The sequence below is a fragment of the Carya illinoinensis genome, chromosome 16 (assembly GCF_018687715.1).
Source record: "Carya illinoinensis cultivar Pawnee chromosome 16, C.illinoinensisPawnee_v1, whole genome shotgun sequence".
In the NCBI taxonomy this organism is placed as follows: Eukaryota; Viridiplantae; Streptophyta; class Magnoliopsida; order Fagales; family Juglandaceae; genus Carya; species Carya illinoinensis.
In genome coordinates this window covers 20,874,244-20,899,458 of record NC_056767.1, presented here as the reverse complement: position 1 = coordinate 20,899,458, position 25,215 = coordinate 20,874,244, and positions in this window count along the sequence as shown.

The window sequence follows — 25,215 nt, the reverse complement described above, 5'->3', positions numbered from 1 at the left end:
CATCCGCCCAAAACAACCAAAATTTCCCCCCTACATCAGAATTATTCACAAAGGACGTAAAACCCATCCATCTAGCCCAACGGCTACATTTATTAACCCCTAAAAAAGGTTCTAATATCGCCACCACCAAAGGCCGGCTTTTATTCAAAATACACCAAAGTCTATGTTTCGATGAAAGAATACCCCTAATATTCCAAATCAAAATAGACATCAAAAAATTAAATAAATTTTTTGAAGCGAGTACGCCGCTCCAGAGCAACAATCGATTTCTCTTTCCTCAACCCCTTCACCGTTTTCAGCGGAATATGCATATCAGGATCCGAGTCAAACACTTTTGCCGCCAGTTCATTTAACTCACCATCTTGCTCTCCTTCCGAACCCGGCCTACAAGAATCACTTGTCTCCAATACTTCAGATTGAGCAAAAAGTTCCCCCCTAGCCAAGCCACCAAGCTCAAATTCCAAAGTTTCATCAATCATACACACTAAGCTTCTCGAACCAGATTCTTTCATATTCAGACTTGACTCTGAATCTAAATCTGATGACTCTTCAGCCGCAATATCACTCCATTTCACTGGACTACTTTCTTTTGAGTGTATCGGCAAAACCACCTCCAATAAACCCTCTGCTGCCAAGACATTTTCACATAATTGATCTTCCGTATTAGAGCCCCCCTGATATTCTAAACCAGTTATCAAAACCACCTCCGTTCCAGCCCCACGTACAGACCCCTGCTCCGTTCCAATCCCACGTACAGCCCCCTGCTTCGTCCCACTCAAATCCTTCCCCATCTGATTTTTCTCATTCAAACCATCCCGATTTTCTACTTCTAAAACCAGTTCCGAAAATTGTACTGCTTGTAACTCCACTTCAGACTCTGTATAAGTTACTCCCATGTTAGAGACAAATAAGATTGGCTCCTTCGAAACAGTTTTAGCTTCTTGTCTTGCTCTTATATTTTCCAGAATCTGTTGCCTACGAGCAGTTGAATTCTCTCCTTTCTCAAACTGTATATTTCTCTCTTCTTTTTTGCTTTCAGGATTCACTACTTCCTTCCACTCAAATTTTCCAGATTTCGGAAAGTCACCTCCTCCCGATTCCAGTTTTTTCTTCTTCATATCTCGTCCTCTTTTACACGTAAAAACTGTGTCCTTGTTTACGACAAGAAACACAAAAACTAGGCACCATCTCATAAATTATTTCCTGAAAGAAACTTGAATCCCCATTCGGAGGCCCTATCCAGAAAGAATAACACAAGGGAGCATAAAGATTTACCTCTACACAGATACGAGATGCTTCAGGTCTTGTAACACAAGTCGTTGCATTATCCCTCTTCAAATACTTTCCCAACCCATCTCCAATGCTCCTTAGAATAGATTCCTGGAAAAAATTTGGAGGAAGCCCCGGCAAAGACAACCACACCGGAACCCACAGAGAGTCTTCTTCCTCCATGAAATCCGAAGTCCAGTGAAAGACCCGAAAAGGAATGCCTAATAACTCCGAACTTCCTCTGGCCATAACAGAAATATAATCATCTTCCATCACCAATCTAACAAGAACATTTCGTGGGTTTCTTAATTGTCCAACCACTGGTGTTGCTCTCAGTCCCCATCGGTTTTGAATAAAGCCCCTAATCTGATCAAGAGAAGGTCTTCTCCGCAAGAATTTCAGGACCACCGAGAAACGAAAAGGCTCCAAAGAGCTCTGAACCTCTGCTTTAGAGAACACAAAATACATCTCCCCATCTTGGAATTTTGGCTCTCTATGTGGAATATTAATAGTAGGCAGCAATTGGGGATTAGATCCCACCACGTCCACGAATCGACGCCCAGATTCCACCTTCTCTACCTTCCCATCCGTAGCCTTCAGCACAAAAACATGCTTCAAAACCCTCTCATTTTGCCCAGGATCAGCCGGCGGCAGCATAGGGCCGGCGCCCAAAGCCATACGAAATCTTCCCTAGCGCCTGAAAGTTGAGAGAAAAATCCCTAGCGCCACGTCATCAATGCTTAATGTGTGCAACATAAAAAGGCATCTCAGGGGGAGCTTAAGTATTAATACAGGCTTCAGGTTCTATCAAGTATTTGTCATCAAAAAAAAGGTTTCAAGTTGTGTGCAATTATATATCTACACATGGATTTTGATGATAACAAATAAATTCAAAGAATAAAGAAGCATCAAGCTCAAGTTGTCTACACAATGGAGTTAAGCACATCAAGGAAACAAGCATGAGCGAGAAGGGAACAAGTTCACATTAAAGTCATAGAGTAATGTTGTAAATCTCTTAAAAATTTGAAATTAGGATTAAGGCTCAAAATTAATATTTTATCATAAAGCATTAAAAAACATTTTCTACATGTGCATGAATATTTTGAAAATTTTGAAAGATGATTGATTGTCATCTTTCACATGTGCATACCTTGATTAAAGGGTTGAATTATATTAAAGATGATTGATTGTCATCTTTCACATGTGCATGTTTTATTTGAATATTTTCAAAAGTGATTGATGTTTTTTTTGACTTATGCAAAAGGTAGATGATTTTGTTTGAAATATTTGAAAAGTAAAGTATGCTCCTCTTGTCATATGCAAAAAGTAAAAGATTAGGTTTGAATTTTTTGAAAAGTAAAGTGTGCTCCTTTTGTCATATGCCAAAAGTAAAAGATTAGATTTGAAGTTTTTAAAAAATGAATAATGTTGTCTTTGACAATTGAAAAAGAAGAACCTTTTATTTGATTTTTTTTGAAAAAGTGAATGATGTTGTCTTTGACATGTGAATCTTTTTAAATTTGAATATGAAGTCTCATATGCCTATAAATAGATCATTTGAGAGCTTCACATTTACAACACTAAGAGTATATAACATTCATTCAAAACTTTTATTCTCTCATCTCTAAATATTGAGCCTTAATTCTTGTTCATTTTGAGAGATATAGTTTGTGCTGTATTGTTCTTATTCCACTCATTGAGGAGTGTTTTCTGATAACCTACCCACTATCAGCTCTTGTATCAGTAAAAGGGTGTGTATAACCCTTGTGCGTGTAGAAAGTGTTCCACACAGGGAATAGTTGAATCACCACGTGTAAGGTGATTGTAAGTGTAGAGGGTGTTCTACACGGATCCTTTGTAGCGGTGTTGTTCAAAGGTGTAATAGGTTTTTATCTCCACCTGAAAGAGGTTGAATAGTGAATTTGGGAATCTTCAAGGGGTAGCTTGAGGCGAGGACGTAGGCAGTGAGGCCGAACCTCGTTAACATACTGAGTTTGCTTCTCTCTTACTTTTACTCTTTATATTTATTGTTATTTCATATTTTGTTTATATTTTATATTGTATATTTGATTTATAATTGTTATTTTTTTTAATACAACTCAATTCACCCCCCTCTTGTGTTAGTCAACTAGGCAACAAAAAGATTTATAACACAATTATTTCACATCAAAATAAATATTTTAATTTTACTCTTTTCATATGATGTTTATATGCTGCAAGACATTTTGACAAGTCATAAACAAAAGCAAAAGGAGCTGCAAGTTGCAAGCTGCAACAGAGACAATCACGCTGGACAGACAGCACGCACTCGGACACAGCAGAGCAGCGCAGCTCATGACAATCACGCTGGACTTCACTCAAAGCAAGGGCATTTCAGAACTTTCATAGAGTGCATGGAGAGAGGCATTTTATTTGAACTTTACTTGTTTTTAGATTTAGGTCTAGGGGTCGGTGGGGTCCTTCTATTAGCGAGAGTCCTTAGTTTTATTTCTTTTTTTCGTTCAGACAGAGGTAGGCGGCTGTTTTTGTTTTTTTTTTAACTTTGTTTTCGTTCGGGTAGCAGAGTGGTAGTTTGGAGAGTTTTATTGTTTTTTTTTTCTTTCGTAGAAGAACAGGGGGAATGCTCACTCTCGGTTTGGATTTTTTTTTTCCGTTTCTTTTAGTTTTCATTTAGTCGGTCGGTTGGAATTTGTTGCTTTTACGTTTTCCATTTTAGCTAAAGGAACCCACGCTCGTATGGAGTTTTATTTTTTATTTTTAGCTCTGCTGTTTCTTTTTCATTGCAGAACAGGGGCGGAAGCTCTCTCTCTCGCATTCATTTGGTAGCTCTTAGATTTGTAGTTTTTTTTTCTTCTTTCGTTTCTAGACCTGTTCGGTGTCAACTGTCTTAGCTGGCCAGTTTGGAGTTATTTTCATTACGTTTCCAGCTTTATTTTCTTAGTTGTTTCTGACCTGTTTTATTTATTTATTTTGCATTTATTTTCTTACAATAACTTGAAAGGTTAGGATTCATCATTTTTGAGCATTTTACTAATTTAGAGATGATAGGCTAGATTTTAGACTTGGGATTCAATGAGTAACCTATGACTGTTTTGGAGTGGATTTTCTTCAATGTTATTTGATTTCAATGATTAACTTGTTGGATAATATTTCAATTTACATATAAAAAGGATTGAAGTTCTTTGTTCTTGGTTTAGATTAGTTGTAGACGTAAAGGCACAATTAATACTTGAACAAGTAACAAGACTTTGATGGCTTTCTTCCACTATTTGATAATTGTTATATAATCTGTCAAGTAGTTTTATTAGGCTAAGAATTGGGATTCATTGCTATATTATCCGACCATGATTTCTAGGAATGGGAGCATGGTTGAGAGAAGATGAAAAGAGAAGTAAATCCATCTCCAAATCAGTGGGTGAAAATTGCATCCCAAGTGTTTGTTCTTTTGTTTCTTACAAGTTTAATTCATTTACTACACACTTTCTCTAAGTTTCTTGGTTTTGGTAATTTTAGAATCATAGATTTATTTTTATTTTCAATTTAATTTGAGCTTGAACTTCCAACCCAATCACTAATCATACTCTTAATTCAGTCCACACTTCTTTAGTAAATAATCCACATTTTAGTTCGAGACTTTCTTCTTTTCAAAATTTCTTATCATCATAAACGTCAGTATTTTATCTTGTGATTATAAAAGGTTTGCTTAATTCACTTTGTCTCTATGAATTCGATCTTGGGATTTACCCTTGTATTACTTTGATAGCTTCTACGCTTGGAAGACAAAATTATAAGCTGATCACATAACTCAACTCAACTTAACATCCAAACGGGGTTATAGTGAGATGAAATGAGATGGTTTTAGATAAAACTTGAAAGTTAATAAAATATTGTTAAAATATTATTTTTTAATATTATTATTATTTTGAAATTTGAAGAAATTAAAATGTTTATTATATTTTGTGTGTGAATTTGAAAAAATTGTAATTATGAGATGAGATAAAACACTTTTACTATCCAAATGGAAAATCCATAGTGACATATAAATGTGCTAGTTTATTGTTAAATCCTTCGATCAAAGGGTTAGGGACTCGTTTGTATGTAAGGTGATTTCGTGTAGAGTGCAAGTGTTTGTGAAATGGTTGTAAAACGTAATGACTTTTTATGACAGTAGTTTGATATAGTTTTAAAAAAGTGGCAAAACCTATCATTAAAGCATGTTTAGATATATGAAAAATATATTGAAGAAGTCTTGAGAGATGATATATATATAATAAATAAATTTTTATTAGTTAAATTCTTTTTCTAAAGAGAGAACCATATTCGTACTGTTGTATAGCCTCCCAACGGTGGCTGCACCATTGGCGGGCAAAAAACTCGAGCTGACGTGGTGTCTAGCCACCATGTGAGGTGGTTTTCTTGTGAAAATAGTTTCTTGAGTTTTTAATGCTTTTGGAAATATTGAGGGTTTTTAAGATTATAGATGTTATTTGTTTGAAAATGAAACTATTTTTAATTTAAAGATTATCTTGACTTTAGAGACAGTTTTGATTGCCAAACATTAAATTTATATAAATGAGGTTTATAAACTCGTGTACTGATGCGAAAAATTAAATTTACTTTATTGGGAAAGGAAAAACAAATTCAAAGAGAAAGAAAACGGGTTTTGATTACGAAAATGCGTCGCTGTATTACACAATATTAATATCAGAACCATTACAGAAAACACATGCTTACAAACCCCCACACACGTGGTGCTCACACAAACTATTAATATCTAAGCCCCGCAAACATGATCGTCATGCTTCACACAAAATAAGAGTAGGTAGGCCTTCATGAACCGCCCTGATTGGACATTTACTTGTGTTAATTCACATATATGCAGACTATAGTGCAGAAACATGGCTTTTACCTTAAGCTGAGAAAGTCAAGGTAAAACAAGACAATTAGATCACTGGCACCAAGTGTACGTTTGTGGTTTGAAAAATCGTAGTTTGGACCAGCACATGATCACAGCAATACTTAGCAATATTCTCAGCAATCCTCTCTAGTCAACCAGTGCATATTCATAGGAGTAAATCACGTGTACTAAGTTTATGCTAGCTGTATATTTTTGTATAGAAATCTTTCCTTTTACGTGGTCTTTCCATAGATAGACATCAGATTGTATATTTGATTTATATATGAATACAGCTACACTCTCTATCTCAACTCGTGAGATAGTGTTTCTCAAAATATTTACACAGTATCCCATTAATATGTATGCAGTATATATATATACATATATATTATCACTACTCTATTTGACTGGAATATCTATAGCACTAAAGTTTATGAGTCTGCATTTTCCAACACTCCTAATGGTCGTTGGCACTTGCTGCTCGGTGGCTTTGACTTGGATGTTACAACAAATTTGGAGAAGACAGAAGAGAGAAAAAGGAGAAATTGGAAAAAGCTTGAAATTTTCCGTGTGATTTTCATAACATTTATTTTATTTATTGGCATAACGAAAGCTTGATCACTAAAGTTATAGAATCATGGTGAAGTTGTGCAAGGCATCGATTTCAACTCTAACGTGCATATATCTAATTTTTTGGCAGTAAGCAATGGGCAGACACTTGTGTTAATTCACATATATGCTGACTCGATCTGTTGCAGAAACATGACGTTTTTTAAAGTAAATAAATGAACTATTTTTCAAACTTCTTTAATGCCTATGGAAGATGGCCACAAATATATAATCTGTCTGATTATTTTCCAAATTCCTGTTTCGTGTTAATTGATCATTTTGATTAGAAGTTATTCTTTTGTTTAGTGCAAGATTAAATTTTGACTGTTTAGTTTAAAGATATCCATGGATTGTATGCGATTGCTGGGAAATTGAATTGTAGGAACAGACATCAGAATGAAATTTGGAAACATCGGTATGGCCTAGTTTCCATGCCAATGCCATTCCCCGCAATCGTGATTAGTAATGAATTCCTTCTTAAATTTGAAGGACATCCTTTGGAGTCATGACATCGTATACACACCTGCCAACTCCATTCTATCTCGTCTTGTACGTGTACAGGAACTAGGATTGCTTTTATTCTACCCACTTATTTTTCTTCATTTTCCACTTGCCTTCTTCCTTTCTCCATCTACTATTGGGCTTAGCTTGATGAGCTGTTCATTACCTATTGTTTGGACAGTTGCTAATGTTCGTACGTTCGTCACAAAATATTTCTAGATCCCAATATACCCAATGCCAAATAGCTGCTAGAAATCAATTCCAGAAATTACAATATGTGCACTATTAAGCTATATAACTCTATATCACAATCTGCCATACAAGAGGAGAATAATTCACAAACAGCTGGTGTACAGTCTAGAAAGGAACCGTAGAGGAAATATTTTTCTGTTATTCTCTATTGTTATTTGTAACAAACTTTATTCCTTTTAATTCTTTTCCTTCATGTATATAAGGACAACACAGGACGATGAAATACAACGAGGTGAATTCCATTCTTGTTTGCACACTCTGACTAGGCTTGCACACCGACCTAACCGAATCAGATTTGGGCCTGACCTGACCCGACCCGTAGGAAATGGCGCGCCAATCCGATCCAATCTGACCTGTAGATTTTTGGGTCGGGTTGAACTTGATCAGCTTATAATTTTGTCTTCCAAGCGTAGAAGCTGTCAAAGTAATACAAGGGTAAATCCCAAGATCGAATTCACAGGGACAATGGGAATTAAGCAAATCTTTTATAATCACAAGATAAAATATTGACGTTTATGGTGACAAGAAATTTTGGAAAGAAGAAAGTCTTGAACTAAAGTGTGGATTATTTACTAAGGAAGTATGGACTAAATTAAGAGTATGATTAGTGGTTGTGTTGGAAGTTCAAGCTGGGATTAAACTGAAAATAAAAATAAATCTATGATTCTAAAATTATCAAAACTAAGAGGCTTAGAGAAAGTGTGTAGCAAATGAATTAAACTTGTAAGAAACAATAAAACAAACACTTGGGATGCAATTTTCACCTACTGATTTGGAGATGGATTTACTTCTCTTTTCATATTCTCTCAACCATGATCCTATTCTTAGAAGTCATGGTCGGATAATATAGCAATGAACCACAATTCTTGGCCTAATAAAACTACTTGACAGATTATATAACAATTGTAAAATAGTGAAAGAAAACCATCAAAGTCTTGTTACTTGTTCAAGTATTAATTGTGCCTTTACGTCTACAACTAATCTAAACTAAGAACAAAGAACTTCGATCATTTCTAAATGTAAACTGAAATATCATCCACCAAGTTAATCATTGAAATCACATAACATTGAAGAAAATCCATCCCAAATCAGTCATAGGTTACTCATTGAATTCCAAGTCCAAAATCTAGCCTATCATCTCTAAATTAGTAAAATGCTCAAAAATGATGAACCCTAACATTTCAAGTTGTATATCCTCTCTAAACATTTCTAATCTATTAAAAACTGAAGTAAAAAAATTATGGGACAAGTAAACGAAGAGAGGGAACCAAAGAACAAGCTGCGCAGAAAGCAAAAACTGCAAAAACATAAAATGCCCAAAGTCTGGAACATGAAAATGTCAGCAAAATAAAACAATAACCAGCTGAGAGTTCAAGGGAGATCTGGAAAAATAAATAGCCTAAAAGCATCCAAATGCCGAATAACCAATGACCCAAGAATAAGTTCCGTCAAACGAAAACGTAAAAATAACAAAGCAACTAAAGTAGACGCCGCCCAAGGGTCTGAACGAAAGAACAAATTTGAACTAAAAGCAACCAAAATAAAAAAAATCCCAATCCGAAATGAGAGCTTCCACCCCTGTTCTGCAACGAAAGAAAAAAAAAACACTAAAACTCCCCAACTACCACTCTGCTACCCGAACGAAAACAAAGTGGAAAGTAAGACAAAACAAGCTGCCTCTCCCTAAACGAAAAGTAAGCTACCCGAAAGAAAAAAACTAAGAACTACCCTTTACTAGGTCTGGAACCGTCCAAGACGTAGAAAAGAATAAAAAACAATAATAAAAATAACTAAACGTGAGTGAGGGAGAGCTCCACCCCACGCCGACTCCAAATTGAACAAAAAAATAAAAAATATGTGTGACTGTATTTTGCTGCCAGCCCCCCTATTCGGCACCAGGTAAAAAAAAATTAAACATGCAGAGTAAAATTCCATGCCATCCGAAATTACCCTTCATCTTGTGTTGATTTCCTCTGCTATCCTACTCCTCATCCAGTTGGGTTCTATTTTCTTTTAATATTTTCATAAATGCCCTGCAGTACATTAAAAGTGTATTTCTTTCAAAGGCAAATATAGAACTTTATGTGTATAAAATATTGACATCAATTAATTTGACATTCAATATTAGAATTTGATGCATAATTAAGAGCTCAATCCTTATTTGATAAAATAAATCACTCATTTAAACAACTTAATTATGCAATTCTAATCCTTTATCAGAACCCGTTGCTCTTATTTTCGTTGGATCCTTCAGCTTCATTTGCAGACCCAAGGGTTTCAACCAGATTTCTCTCTAATTCCATTTCTCACAACCACTCCGATTCCATCAACCAACCAAACACACTCTTGCACCATCTCCTTGGCATCCTTTGAGATCTTCGTGTTCGCTAGCAGCACCTTCATCAAGATCTGGCTCAATTTCGCAACCGGCAAGAACCGGTCTTGCTCTGGTGGAAAATGATGTTGAGATTGCATTTCTTCAGCTTCATGCCACCGCGAGATTACAAGACCCACAAGCACCATTTCGGTACACTCTTGAAGCTCAAGTCGAGTAGATGTTGTTTTCAAATCTAGAGAAAATTGAGAGGAGAGTATGGGTGAGGCGACGGAATATTGTGTTTATGGAGAGAGAGAGAGAGAGAGAGAGAGAGAGAGAGAGAGAGAGGCTGAAACAATGGGTTTTCTCTTGTGGGAAGAAGGGCTGAAACAGTGGGTTTTTTTATTTTTTTTCTAAAATTCTGAAATCGCTGAGATCAACATCTTTGATGGTGCACGAAATTACCGAGATAGAAGAAACTATGGGCGGCGACTATATGAGGGAACCTTTCCATTGCCGAATCTTCTTGTTAGAACTTTTCCTTTAAAATCCTGTCCAGGGAACCCTTGCTCGTTCATTTTTTTTGAAATTCTGAAATCATCCAGATGCTCCAACAGAAGCTCTTGATGTCCAGTGTGATGACCCGCTTTCGCTTGTATTTTCGCTGAAATGGTTGTTTTTATTTTAATTAATATATTAGCTTATTTATTTTAATTTATTGCGCTTTAAAATTGGTTTTTTATTTAATTGATGTTGTGTTTTATTTCTTTTAGTTTGTTTCCTTTTTACGGTTTTTAAATCTCGTTGCGGCGGTCTAGTTTTGTTTTCCCGGACTGAGGATTAGACCTCATCTTCCTCCCTACACCTCTTTTCTTTTTTTCCTTTTTCTTTTTCCTTTTTCTCTTTTTTCTTCTTTCTTTTCCTTTCTTTTTCTCTTTTTTCTTTCTTTTCCTTTTTTTTCTTTTCCCTTCCCGCGTCGACCCCCCCGTCTCTCTCTCTCTTCTCTCTCTCTCATGCCGGAGCCCTTTCAGCCTCGACCCGTCGCCGTGCGGCCACCGTGCGGCTCACCGCCCACACCGGTCGACTCCTCTCCCTCCGGCACACCTCCCCACCAAAACCCACCCCCATCCGGCCGGCCGTTTGGCCGGAAAAGCCCTTCAAAGCCCGCATGGGTTTTGCTCCGATCCGCCGCCGTCGCTCCACCTCCGGCCACCATTTCTTCACCACTTCATCACCGGTCCCTTGCCGTCCTAACCCACCTATTTCCGGCCTCCAACGACCACCGGAACAGCTCCCACGAGCTAGCTTTCCTTTTTGGGAAATCTGGCCTCTCTCCAGCGTTTTCGCCTCCACCCATGGCCAACCACCACTTCCAATAGCTTCACAATCATCCCTAGACCATTCCCTATCAATCCCAAGCCCTGGTTTGTCCCCGTTCAAAAGTGGGTATTTCACAACCCACGGCCACAGTGAATTTTCACTGTAACGTTGCTTTTTCACCACCGTTTGCAACGCCGGGTGTTTTCTAAAATTACCGTATAGTGCTGTAAGTATTTTCCAAACCCTATTTTCAGATTTAAATATATATATCGCTCATTCAATTTATTTATTGCTGCTGGTTGGTTGATTCCGGATTGAGTCCGAGGAGTTCGGGGGTCGGATGGATGGAGGACGAAGTTGCTTGATTTATTGTGTTATGGTTGGTTGTTTGTTTTGTGCATTGAAAATTGCATTTGCATGGTGCATGCACGTGTATTTTATTTTATTTGAGAAATCCTGTTTTGCTGGCGTGAATGGTTTTTGGGTGCGTGTGTCTCACGAGCCCAAGCCGGGATGGGTTATTATCCCGGTGGAGCTCCTCTGGTCACTCAGGAGTGGATAAAACTGAGTGACATCCCCTGGGTTTTCGCAGGGCGACGACCAGATCGCACGATACGGTAACGCTGTCGTGTCGACTCCGTGGTACTTAGAGTGGCGGGGACTAGAGGATGGCCTGGTCAGGTATGTGCTGGGTGCGAGTCTGGGCATCACTCGTGTAGGTGTCACATGCGTGGTCGTTACCTGCGGTGTGGCACAGAGCCAGGGTGTGCGGATGATCCCTAGGGGAGGTCATGGTGCATGCATAATTGGATCGTTTTTATGGTTTTCGGATGTGGGCCATTTTCTGGGAAATGGCGAGGTTGGTTTCGAGGCTTTTGATCCATTTTCTGGGAAAATGGTGGTTTGGGCCATTATCTGGGATAATGGCGAGGCTTGGTTATGAGGATATGTTTTTATGGGCCAAATGGGTTTTTTTGGCGTGCGTGGTTAAAATGTGGTTTTGCGGGTCTTGTGCTTTGGCTTTTCTTGCATCCATGTTGCTTGAGTTCTATGTGTTTTTATCTAGTGGTGTTTGGGTTTTACTTACCTGCGGTACCATTTTTGGTTCCGTAGCTTTTGGTGCAGAGTTCGAGGATGAGGAGGAGGAGGCTGAGCCCGAGGATGCGGCTCCGCCGGGTTGCTGATGTTATGCTTTGTATTTGATATTATATTATATGCGTGTTTTGTAATATTTTATTTATGTACGTTTTGGAATAGCTTTGTATTAAAATTAAGAAAAATTCTGGTACTTAGTTATTGACTTGCTTTTCGCTGCGTATTTCTCGTGCACATTCTTCGTTTATACACACACTTGGCACACGTCGATAGGGTGATGACCCGTGAGGTTGTCATCCGGACGTCTCGATTTTTCCGTGTCCGTGCATGGGGATTTGGGGGCGTTACAGGTGATATTAGAGCGGTTTGGCTCTGGGTAAAACCACATGTCCCGTAGGTAGTACCATAATGCTTTTAAGGTTGTGTTTAAAAAAAAAATTATTATGTTAAGTACAGTTATTTTATTTGTTTTATTTGTTTTATTTGTTTGAGTTTGTTTATTTGTTTTTATTTATTTAGTTATGTTTTTGCAAGTTGTTTCTTTTGTTTTGGTGTGATGTGGTGTTGGTCTTTGGTTCTGTTTTTGTTGGTTGTTGGTTTTATTTGTTTTTCTTTTCTGAAAGGGGGTCAAAGGTTGTGGTGGCAGGAAAATGGGAAGGCCAAAGAAATCTACTCAGGAGCCACGGGACAATACATCAAGAGATGACTCCATAGCTCAAGCCATACGGCAAATGACGGAGTTTATGCAGCAAAATTATAGGCCACAACAGATAGGGCCTTGGCCACAACCAGGGGGACCTTGGCCACAACAAGGGGGTCCCTGGCCACAACAAGGGGGTCCCTGGCCGCAACAGGAAGGATTTTGGCCGCAACTAGGAGGTCCTTGGCCATATCAGGGAGGGCCTTGGCCTTACCCGGGAGGATCTAGCAGCATGGTGCAAGCTGGGTGCACCTATGAGCTCTTTCTGGCACATAGGACTCCACACTTCACTGGAGAAGAGGATCCGCTTCGAGCTGGAAAGTGGATCAAGGACCTGGAGAGAACATTTAAGGTGTGTGGATGCACCGAGGCACAACAGGTACTCTACGCCAGCTATCTCTTGCAAGGCACTGCTTCGGATTGGTGGGATACCAAGAGAGTGATGCTGGAATCAGAATTGGGATCTTTCGCTGCGGTGACCTGGCAGCGCTTCAAGAAGGAGTTTAATGACCGCTTCTTTCCCTCATCGGTAAGGAAGCAAAAGGCGAGAGAGTTCTCAGATTTGGTCCAAGGGGGCGCGATAGTAGAACAGTACGCCCGGAGATTCATAGAACTTGAGCGATTTGCTCCTCACCTTATCGCCACAGAGGAGATGCGAGCTGATCGTTTTCAGGAGGGACTGCGCCCTGATATACGCCGTATGGTGGTCAGCCATCGGATATCCACTTTTCAGGAATTAGTGGATGTGGCCACCCTGGTGGAACGAGAAAACAATCTAAGTATGGGCTCCCCTCCAGGGCATAAGAGGCGGAGTTTTGCTGGTGAGGGAAGCAGCTCGGGTGCGCCTCAGAAATTTGTTCAGCAGACCGGGACTCGACCGCAAGCATCCTCAAGTGTTCGCATGGGAGGACGTGTGCCTGTTTGCGGAGTTTGTAATAGAGCCCATGTGGGTGAGTGCCAACCTAGTGGAACTCGATGTTATAATTGTGGCCAGAAGGGTCACTTTGCCCGAGAATGTCCAAGAACAGTTCAAGGAAGTCGTGGAGGTAGACGCGGTGGAAGAACAAACCCGAGACAAACAGTGCAAGCCCGGGTTTATGCTGTCACACCCGGAGAGGTGGATGATGAGGCGCCAGCGACCCATGATGCTGGAGTAATTACAGGTATGGATTACTTTAATTTTAAGTTGGATTTAATTTTGGTGTATTTGATTTATTCTTTGCTTTTTGGATTTCATGGGTTGATGTGTTTGGTTCAGGAAGAGTCCATTTGTATGAGTTTTATGCTTGTACTTTGTTTGATTCCGGTGCGTCGCAATCATTTGTATCTTCCACGTTTGCGCGGGTGTGTAATTTGGTTACGGAACCGTTGCCGAAGGCTATGGTAGTGGCTCTACCCGATGGTGATATGGTGTGGTGTTCCAAGGTTGCTTTGGGATGCCCGTTAAATTTCGAGGGAAGATTCTTGGATGCTGATTTGGTGGTGTTCAAGCTGTTGGGTTTTGATATCATCCTCGGAATGGATTGGCTATACCGATATTCTGCTAGTATTAATTGCAGAAGTCAGATAATTAGCTTTCAGCTTCCAGATGGTGATTGTCTGGAATTTGCGGGGAGTAAATTAAAAAAAAAGCCGATAATTATATCGGCGATTCAAGCAAGAAGAGAGATTGCATGGGGAGCGGATGCATTTTTGGTTCAGATGGTGTCCACGCCATCTGAGAAGAAGTCGTTGGCAGACATTCCAGTTGTGGAAGAATTCCCCGAAGTGTTTGTGGATAACTTGCCCGGACTACCCCCTGTGTGGGAGATGGAGTTTGTTATAGACTTGGAACCTGGAGCGGCTCCTGTGCATAAAGCTCCTTATCGCATGGCACCGGCTGAATTAAAAGAGTTGAAGACTTAGTTGCAAGAGCTGGTAGAGAAGGGATTTATTCAGCCTAGTACTTCACCGTGGGGTGCACCAGTTTTGTTTGTTAAAAAGAAAGATGGAACCCTCCGTATGTGCATAGATTATCGGGAATTGAATAAGGTGACCATCAAAAATAAATATCCTCTCCCGCGGATAGATGATTTATTTGATCAGCTTCAAGGAGCAGCCGTGTTCTCTAAAATTGATTTGAGGTCGGGATACTACCAGCTGAGGATCAGAGACAAGGATGTGCCTAAAACTGCTTTCAGGTCGAGGTATGGGCATCATGAATTTAAGGTGATGCCGTTTGGGTTAGCTAATGCCCCTGCTGCTTTCATGAATTTAATGAATCGAGTGTTTCAACCTTATCTGGATTCCTTTGTGGTAGTATTTATTGATGATATTCTGATTTATTCCCGAGATGTTGAAGAGCATGTGTATCATCTTCGTCTGGTACTTGGGAAATTGAGAGAACACCAACTGTACGCCAAGCTCAGCAAGTGTGAATTCTAGTTGGAAGAAGTTAAATTTCTTGGGCATGTAATTTCCCGAGACGGAGTGGCGGTTGATCCTAGTAAGGTAGAAGCCATTTTGTCATGGCAGCGCCCGACTACAGTGCGCGAGATCCGGAGTTTCTTGGGGCTCGCTGGGTACTACCGAAGATTTGTAAAGGGTTTTGCTCGCCTATCTGGACCTTTCACAGCTTTGACTCAGAAGAATACAGAATTTGTTTGGTCAGAGAAATGTGAGAGAAGCTTCCAAGAATTAAAGAACAGGTTGACGACGACACTAGTGTTAGTGCTCCCAGAACCGCATAAGCCATTCGTAGTCTTCAGTGATGCGTCTAAGTTTGGTTTGGGTTGTGTCCTTATGCAGGAAGGACGGGTTGTTGCCTATGCATCTCGTCAGCTAAAGGACCATGAGAAGAATTATCCGACGCATGATCTATAATTGGCTGCGATTGTTTTTGCCCTCAAGATTTGGCGGCACTTCTTGTATGGGGAAGCTTGCGAGGTATTTACTGATCATAAGAGCTTGAAGCATTTGTTTTCCCAGAAAAATCTGAATATGAGGCAGAGGCGATGGCTAGAGCTAATCAGTGACTATCAGTGTGAGATCAAGTACCATCCGGGGAATGCTAATATAGTTGCTGATGCTTTGAGCCGGAAGTCACACTTGGAAGATGAAGCCGAGCCGTCAGAATTGGATTCGTTGCTTTGTGGGATGAGAAGGCTCCTTATAGAGAGTTCGCATCAAGAAGAGGTTTTATCTTCAGTTCTTGATATTCGGGTAACTGATTTTGAAGAATTGAAGACTCTCCAAAGGAAGGATCCGAAGCTGCTGAACATTAGAAAAAGAGTCAGAAAATCTCGAGGGTCGTTGCATTATAGCATGGATAAAGATGGGATACTTCGGTTCCGAGATCGCAGAATGGTCCCAAAGGACTCGGAATTCAAGGAGCGGATCATGGCAGAAGCTCATGCGGCCCCTTATTCAGTTCATCCCGGCAGTACCAAGATGTATCGGGACTTGAAGAAAAATTACTGGTGGGATGGAATGAAGAAGGATATTGCCTTGTATGTTGAGAAATGCCACACATGCCGTCAAGTGAAGGCCGAGCATCAAAGACCTGTAGGTATGCTCCAACCCCTCCCTATTCCCGAGTGGAAATGGGATGACATCACGATGGACTTTGTAGTGGGTTTGCCGAGAACGCCTAGTGGGAAAAATTTTATTTGGGTAATTGTTGACCCGTTAACGAAGAGTGCTCATTTTCTGCCTGTTAATAACACCGACTCTTTGGGTAAGTTGACCCGCTTGTATGTCAAGGAGATAGTGCGGCTACACGGCATACCAAAGAGTATAGTGTCGGATCGAGACTCGAGGTTCACGTCGCAGTTCTGGAAGAGTTTGCAGGCAGCTTTGGGTACTAAGTTGAAGTTCAGTACTGCATATCACCCGCAGACAGACGGCCAGTCAGAGCGCACGATTCAGACCCTTGAAGACATGTTGCGAGCATGTGTCATGGCATTTCAAGGGAGTTGGGAAAACCATTTGCCGCTCATCGAGTTTGCATATAATAACAGCTTCCATGCGACCATTCAGATGGCTCCCTACGAAGCTCTTTATGGGAGAAAGTGCAGGTCGCCCTTGTGTTGGGATGAAGTCGGGGAGAGTAGGATAATTGGACCCGAAATAATTCAAGAAATGCAAAGCCAAGTCTGGATCATCAGAGATAAAATGGAGGCAGCTCAGAGTCACCAGAAAAGCTACGCTGATACCAGGAGGAGAGAGTTGTCTTTTGAAGTTGGTGATTGGGTTTATCTCAAAGTCTCTCCTATGAGAGGTGTTAAGCGTTTTGGTAAGAAGAGGAAGTTGGATCCGAGGTATGTCGGCCCTTTTCAGATTTTGGAGAAGGTAGGGTCCGTCGCCTATAGAGTTGCCTTACCAGATTATTTTGGGGATGTTCATGATGTCTTCCACGTATCATCCCTGAAGAAGAGCTTTGGATAGCAAGAGCCACGCTTTGTCGACCCAGCGGGTATTCAGTTGCAACCGGATCTCACTTATGAGGTTGTTCCGTCGCAGATCATGGATTGGAAGGAGCAACAGTTGAGGTCTAAGACGATACCTTTGGTTAAAGTAGCTTGGGGAGATCCGTTAGCTCAAGACTTCTCTTGGGAGCGAGTAGCGAACATGAGGGAGCAGTACCCATATTTGTTTGAATAATGAAGGTATGTATCTTAATCTTGGTCACAGTTGGTTTATGTGCGTTTATGTGGCTTGCTTTAAGTTGGTGGTTGATCTTGCAAATTTCGAGGACGAAATTTGTTTTTAAGGGGGGGAGGATGTGATGACTCGCTTTCGCTTGTATTTTCGCTGAAATGGTTGTTTTTATTTTAATTAATATATTAGCCTATTTATTTTAATTTATTGCGCTTTAAAATTGATTTTTTATTTAATTGATGTTATGTTTTATTTCTTTTAATTTGTTTCCTTTTTACGGTTTTTAAATCTCGTTGCGGCGGTCTAGTTTTATTTTCCCGGACTGAGGATTAGACCTCATCTTGCTTCCCTACACCTCTTTTCTTTTTTTCTTTTTTTTTTTTCCTTTTTCTCTTTTTTCTTCTTTCTTTTCCTTTCTTTTTCTCTTTTTTCTTTCTTTTCCTTTTTTTTTTCTCGTCGACCCCCCCGTCTCTCTCTCTCTTCTCTCTCTCTCTCACGCCGGAGCCCTTTCAGCCTCGACCCGCCGCCGTGCGGCCACCGTGCGGCTCACCGCCCACACCGGTCGACTCCTCTCCCTCCGACGCACCTCCCCACCAAAACCCACCCCCATCCGGCCAGCCGTTTGGCCGGAAAAGCCCTTCAAAGCCCGCACGGGTTTTGCTCCGATCCGCCGCCGTCGCTCCACCTCCGGCCACCATTTCTTCACCACTTCATCACCGGTCCCTTGCCGTCCTAACCCACCTATTTCCGGCCTCCACGACCACCGGAACAGCTCCCACGAGCTAGCTTTCCTTTTTGGAAAATCCAGCCTCTCTTCGGCGTTTTCGCCGCTACCCACGGCCAACCACCACTTCCAATAGCTTCACAATCATCCCTAGACCATTCCCGATCAATCTCAAGCCCTGGTTTGTCCCCGTTCAAAAGTGGGTATTTCACAACCCACGGCCACAGTGAATTTTCACTGTAACGTTGCTTTTTCACCGCCGTTTGCAACGCCGGGTGTTTTCTAAAATTACCGTATAGCGCTGTAAGTATTTTCCAAATCCTATTTTCATATTTAAATATATATCGCTCATTCAATTTATTTATTGCTGCTGGTTGGTTGATTCCGGATTGAGTCCGAGGAGTTCGGGGGTCGGATGCATGGAGGACGGAGTTGCTTGATTTATTGTGTTATGGTTGATTGTTTGTTTTGTGCATTGATAATTGCATTTGCATGGTGCATGCACGTGTATTTTATTTTATTTGAGAAATCCTGTTTTGCTGGCGTGAATGGTTTTTGGGTGCGTGTGTCTCACGAGCCCAAGCCGGGATGGGTTATTATCCCGGTGGAGCTCCTCTGGTCACTTGGGAGTGGATAAAACTGAGTGACATCCCCTGGGTTGTCGCAGGGCGACGACCGGATCGCACGATACGGTAACGCTATCGTGTCGACTCCGTGGTCCTTAGAGTGGCGGGGACTAGAGGATGGCCTGGTCAGGTACGCGCTGGGCACGAGTCTGGGCATCACTCGTGTAGGTGTCACATGCGTGGTCGTTACCTGCGGTGTGGCACAGAGCCAGGGTGTGCAGATGATCCCTAGGGGAGATCATGGTGCATGCATAATTGGATCGTTTTTATGGTTTCGGATGTGGGCCATTTTCTGGGAAAATGGCGAGGTTGGTTTCGAGGCTTTTGATCCATTTTCTGGGAAAATGGTGGTTTGGGCCATTATCTGGGATAATGGTGAGGCTTGGTTATGAGGATATGTTTTTATGGGCCAAATGAGTTTTTATGGCGTGCGTGGTAAAAATGTGGTTTTGCGGGTCTGTGCTTTGGCTTTTCTTGCATCCATATTGCTTGAGTTCTATGTGTTTTTATCTGGTGGTGTTTGGGTTTTACTTACCTGCGGTACCATTTTTGGTTCCGTAGCTTTTGGTGCAGAGTTCGAGGATGAGGAGGAGGAGGCTGAGCCCGAGGATGCGGCTCTGCCGGGTTGCTGATGTTATGCTTTGTATTTGATATTATATTATATGCGTGTTTTGTAATATTTTATTTATGTACGTTTTGGAATAGCTTTGTATTAAAATTAAGACAAATTCTGGTACTTAGTTATTGACTTGCTTTTCACTGCGTATTTCTCGTGCACATTCTTCGTTTATACACACACTTGGCACACGTCGATAGGGTGATGACCCGTAAGGTCGTCATCCGGACGTCTCGATTTTTCCGTATCAGTGCATGGGGATTTGGGAGCGTCACATCCAGGAGTGTGGCCGGAGTAGGAGATTATGGGCTGATTTCTAGAGATGCTAGGGTTTGAGGATGAGGGTGAAATGGGTATGGTTTCGACAAGTTGGTCAGTTTCGATGTGTAATAAACCCGTAAAGGGTTTGACCTGCTGAACCCGACTTTAGTCGGTTGGGCTCATATCGGATCTGTTGGATTAATTGGGCCAAGCCCTTTTCTGCACAGGCCTAACTCTGACCTGGTATCAGAGCAAGTAGACTAACGTCTCTCTGATCCTTCTCCATGGCTGCATCTTCTCCTTCTTTTTCTCCTCATCATTCCTCTATTACCTCAACCTTCTCTCATATTGTTACAACAAAGCTTTCTTCTAATAACTACCTTCTATGAAGGTACAAACCTCTGCTTACCTGCGAGGTCAAGACTTATTTTCTTTTGTTGATGGCTCTTCCCCACCTCCTTTAGAAGTTCTCCCTGATTCCTCTGGCTTAGTACCATAACCCAACCTAGATTTTCACTCCTGGCGACGTACAAACCAACTTGTACTCAGCATACTTATTTATTAATTATTTTATTTATTATAATTTATAGCTTTTTTGTTCTAAATTTAATGTGTTATTTGTTAGATTTAATTTTTGATTTTTAAGTTGTGCAATTTATTTAATATACTTTCCTGTTACTAATTATTGTTTTGCATTTAAAATTGCTCTTTAGCTTTGAAATTCTATTGTTGAGTTTTAAATATTTTATTTTATTAATATTAAATGGTAGTGTTTTTATTTGGTTTTTAATTATTTTTAATTTTTTAATGTGCCTTTTTCCTTTCTTGGAAGCTTATTTTGCGCAGTGGGCTTGTTTTAGTATTAGTTTGCTTGATTTTGAACCCCATCCGGTTTTGGCCCAGTATTAAGAATGATACAGACGCAAAGAGGAAGATGATGAATTAGCTGTCCTGCATGCACGCAGGTGAAAGGCAAATAACCGAATGCAGAGGAGCATGACAGAAACGCATAAAGTGGAAAGAATATTTTCCGTATATTCATCTGTCATGTACTATGACTATATATATAGTTACAGTGAGTTGGTTGTGAAATATTAAATAAAACAATATGTATTTACAGCTCATCAATTTGGATTAATTACGTCAATCTGGTGGCCTTGTGTGATATTCTTCTTGTAACTTCAATACCCAGCCCTTCCCCTCCAAAACGACGCCGTTTGGAAGCCCTTAGGGCTGCTCTGCTTCTTCTTCTTTCATTTTTGTTTCTTCCTCTTCCGGTTGCCGTGGCTTTCTCCCACCATTCTTCAGCTGGTCCGATCGCCATCTGCTCCTTTCCCTCCCCTCCATTTTTGGTCCTTCTTCTCTTCGGTTTCCCCTGTTCTTCAGTTGCCAGTTTTTGGTTGCAGCTCTCCTCCACTTTTTGTTCGATACAGCTTGCATTTTTTTTCTTTGTTTCAGTTTTTCTTCTACTGTAAACCGAATCTTCTTTCCCTCTTGTATCTATTTTATTTCACCTGTTTTTCCTTTCATTTTTGCATGTAAAACCGTGGGGTCTTACTCTGTTTTTGGCCCCGTTCTCTTGTTCATTTTCTCTTATTTTTCTTCCAGAATTTTCGTGTCCTAGTTTTTGGTTAAACCTATTGATTTTCGGGGTTTTAGGTCTCCAATCTGTGCTCTATTTTTGGTCTTCCCCGTGCCTCTGTTTTTGCACTTTTTCCGTGAGCCTCGACTAATATTTTGGTGATCTGTGTTCCAGCCATGAGTCCCACCATTTCCAGCTTTAATCTTCCCATTTTATCCTAGCAAATCAGCCCTATAATCTGAAAATTTCAGTTTAAAATCATCTTGTTTTTGAAACCCATTTTAGTCCCAAAAATTGTATTTTTGATAATTTATTTTCAAGTTAGCTTTTGGGAGTTTAACTGGTGTGTGATCTTTCAAGAATATTGCTTTAAAGCACTGTAAGTATTTTCTAAACCTCTTTTAAGATTTAAATATATTATTGCTTTAATAATACACTGTATTGGTTGGTTGTGCCGGACTAAATCCGAGGAGTTTGGCGGTTGGATAGATTTGAGGACGGAGTTATTTTATGTTTGGATGGTGTTTGATATTTGTATTTTGTCATTTGCATTGCATGGTGCATGCATATACTTGGATATTGAAAACTGGGTTTTCATGTGTAAATAGATTTTTGCGTGCATGTGTATTGAGACCCCAAGCCGAGATAGGGCATTATCTCGATGGAGATCCTCTAATTACTTGGGAGTGTAATATACTAAGTGACATCCCTGGGTGACAACGGAAGCAGACGAGATGGTACCGCTCTCGTGCCGACTCCGTGGCCCCTCTACTGGCTGGGACTAGAGGATGCTTGGCTATGTACATACTGGGAGCGAAACTGGGCATCGCTCGTTACGAATTCACATGCATGGTCGTTACCCATAGTGTGACGAAGGGACCCAAGGTGTGCGGATGACCTCTAGGGGAGGTCATGGTGCATACGGTTAATAAAAATGGATTTTGAGTTGAGATTTGAATTTTTGGGCCATTTTCTGGAAAAATGACAATGAAAAGTTTTAAAGGAAATTTTTGGGCCAAATGTGATTTTTGGCGTGAGTTGGAAAGGAATTATTTTTTGGAAAGATTATTTTTGGATTTCATGCATATGACATCCTGTTTATGCATATTGTTCAGTTTTAATGTATTTTTATCTTGTGGGTTACTTGGAATATTACTTATTTGCGGTATCCTCTTGGGCACCGTAGACTTTGATGCAGATGAAAAGAATGAGGTTGAGCCTGAGAGCATCCACATTGGCTTCATCAAAGCCATCTTCAAATTTTGATTAAAAGTACAAGTTTTTCATAATTCTAAAATCTTCCTATCCATAATCCCACATTGGATTAGCCATTGGATTCATCAAAATAATAATATAATATTATTTTTTAATAATATTTTTTTTTTCATAGTTGCAATTAAACCTATTATATGTACTTTAATAATTTAATTTGATATTTAAATTATTGATTTCCATTTAATTTGAAGGCAGTATATATTGTGCCTTTTATTAACTTATATGGACCTACGCACACACACATATATATATATATATATGTGTCAATATTGAAGGCAGAGACAATTATGCCTTTTATTATCTTATATGGATATATTTATATTTATTTATATTGAAGGCAATATCACAAATAATTATATGGAGCTAAATATCGTATACAGCTGTAACATCTTCTTAAAAGCAAGATAAATTCAACTTCTTAAAAACTACACATCTTTACAAACTATACTATTAAGTTAAAAAATATAGCTGCAACATCTGGAGCTATGACCTGAACTGGACGTCGAGAGTCACTTGATGGGCATCTTTCTCAAAGCTGTTCAAATTTCAGTTGTGCCTTGCCTGTTGATTTGAAGTAATGTAATGGTATCCTCTGAATGAGACAATCTAATACACTTCTTGTCTTCTTAAGCAAAATTCATCAGGACGTGTTTCTTCTTCCTCGTCGTACTTCAGTAATTCCCCATTTCCGCTGCAGAGTCGGGTAGACAATGAGGGGGACACAAGTGCGTAGTTGTTACCTGTGGTTATTTTTACAATAAAGCATGAAAAGCCAAAATAAATCAAGGCTTGATATGTTGATCTGATACAGAAGTGAGCGGTTGAGATGAAAAGGGTACAAGTGAATTTATTACACACCTCTAAAAGGTGAGCTTCTCTCAAAGTCTTTGGTCAAATGCAATAAGATTGTTCCAGAAAGCACAACAATAAAGCCACATATTTCTGTTACTATGGTTCCTCCACTTTGGCCACACAATTTGACTAATATCTATTACGGGATTGACTTAAGGGAGGTAAAAGTTTGAAAAAAAAAATACTTTGATTTATAATGAAAAAAAGGAATGTGGTAAATGGGATCCACATTGTTTGTGAGTGATAAGTTTTACAGTTTATAATCATTTTATGGGACTCCAATGGTCACATTGACTAGTTCTTTTGAATTATAAATTCATATGTGACTTGAGCTTTCCTAGGATAGTTACAGGACAAAACTTAATTTTCTCTCTTGTGAATTATATAACAATAATACAGATCATAATGTTAATGAATCAATAAAGTTAACAATCCCAATGGCCCAGATCAAGAAGTCAAATCATAAGGGTTAACAATGCAGCGTAACCCCCAGATGCACTACTTTATTGCACTACTTATCCATCCTCATAAAATACATTAACCTTTACCTGATGTGGATGGCAGGAGATCCAAGCCAAACATCACAAATTTTAAAAAATTCAGAGATCCTCGAATAGATGAAACCAGTAAGATGAATAGATGAAACAGAGAGCAAAAGCCCCAATCGGGGCTCACCGTAAATTAGTAAGATGAAACCAAACTAGGGTTGCAGGAAAAACAAATCCAACGAACCTGAAGATGAACTTCAACGCACGAATCTGTTTGGTCCTTGTGCTATACAAAACCAAAGATGAACTTGCTCCAAGAATCGAAGGAACGAAGAAGGATAAATAGCTTGAAAACGAGAGAAAGAGAGAAAGGGGAAGAGAAAACTTACGGCCAGCCTTGGAGAAGAAGCTCGTCTGAAAATTGGTCCAGATTAGAGTGATTCTTGTGAAGAATCCAAGTGCTGTTTCGGTGGATTGAAGAATCCGAGTGCTGTTTCGTGCGAGAAATGAAAAAGAGAGAGGGGGAGAGAAAACGCGGGGAGGAAAATGAAGAGGGAAAGGAAAAAGTTGTTCGGTAATGAGAATTAAAACCGAGTAAAATAATAAGAAGATGAGTGTGCAGTAGCCCTTCATATTTGAAGGAAACTATAAATTCATTGTAGGTCAAAACTTGCCATTTACCGGTTTTGACTAATCCAATGCAGTAGCTTTTTACACATATTCATCATTTTATGCATTTGCATTGGCTTTTGATGAAGCCAATGCCAATGCTCTGAGGAGGTGGCTTTGCCGGAGGACTGATTTGGAGTTTGCTTGTAGTATTGGAAATTATTTTCCTTGCCTTTATATTATGTATTTTGGATTTGTGACAATATTGTAACTTGTAGTATATTGATACGCTTGTTTTAAGTGAGTTTGCATTTGAACAAAATTCTGGTACTTAGTAAACCGACTTTTATTACCCGTTGCCTTTGTTTTTGTTGTACACATGTTGCATATACACACACTTGGCACTTGGCGATGGGATAAGTGACCTGTGTTGTCATCATCCCGATACCTCAATTTCCACATATCTGTACGTGGGAGTTGGGGGTGTCACACTTATCCTCTACCACAACACACCAACTATGTACATCCCTTTCCTCTATGTTCTGATCCCATTATCGGGCAAATGAATTTCCAGTCCATTTTCA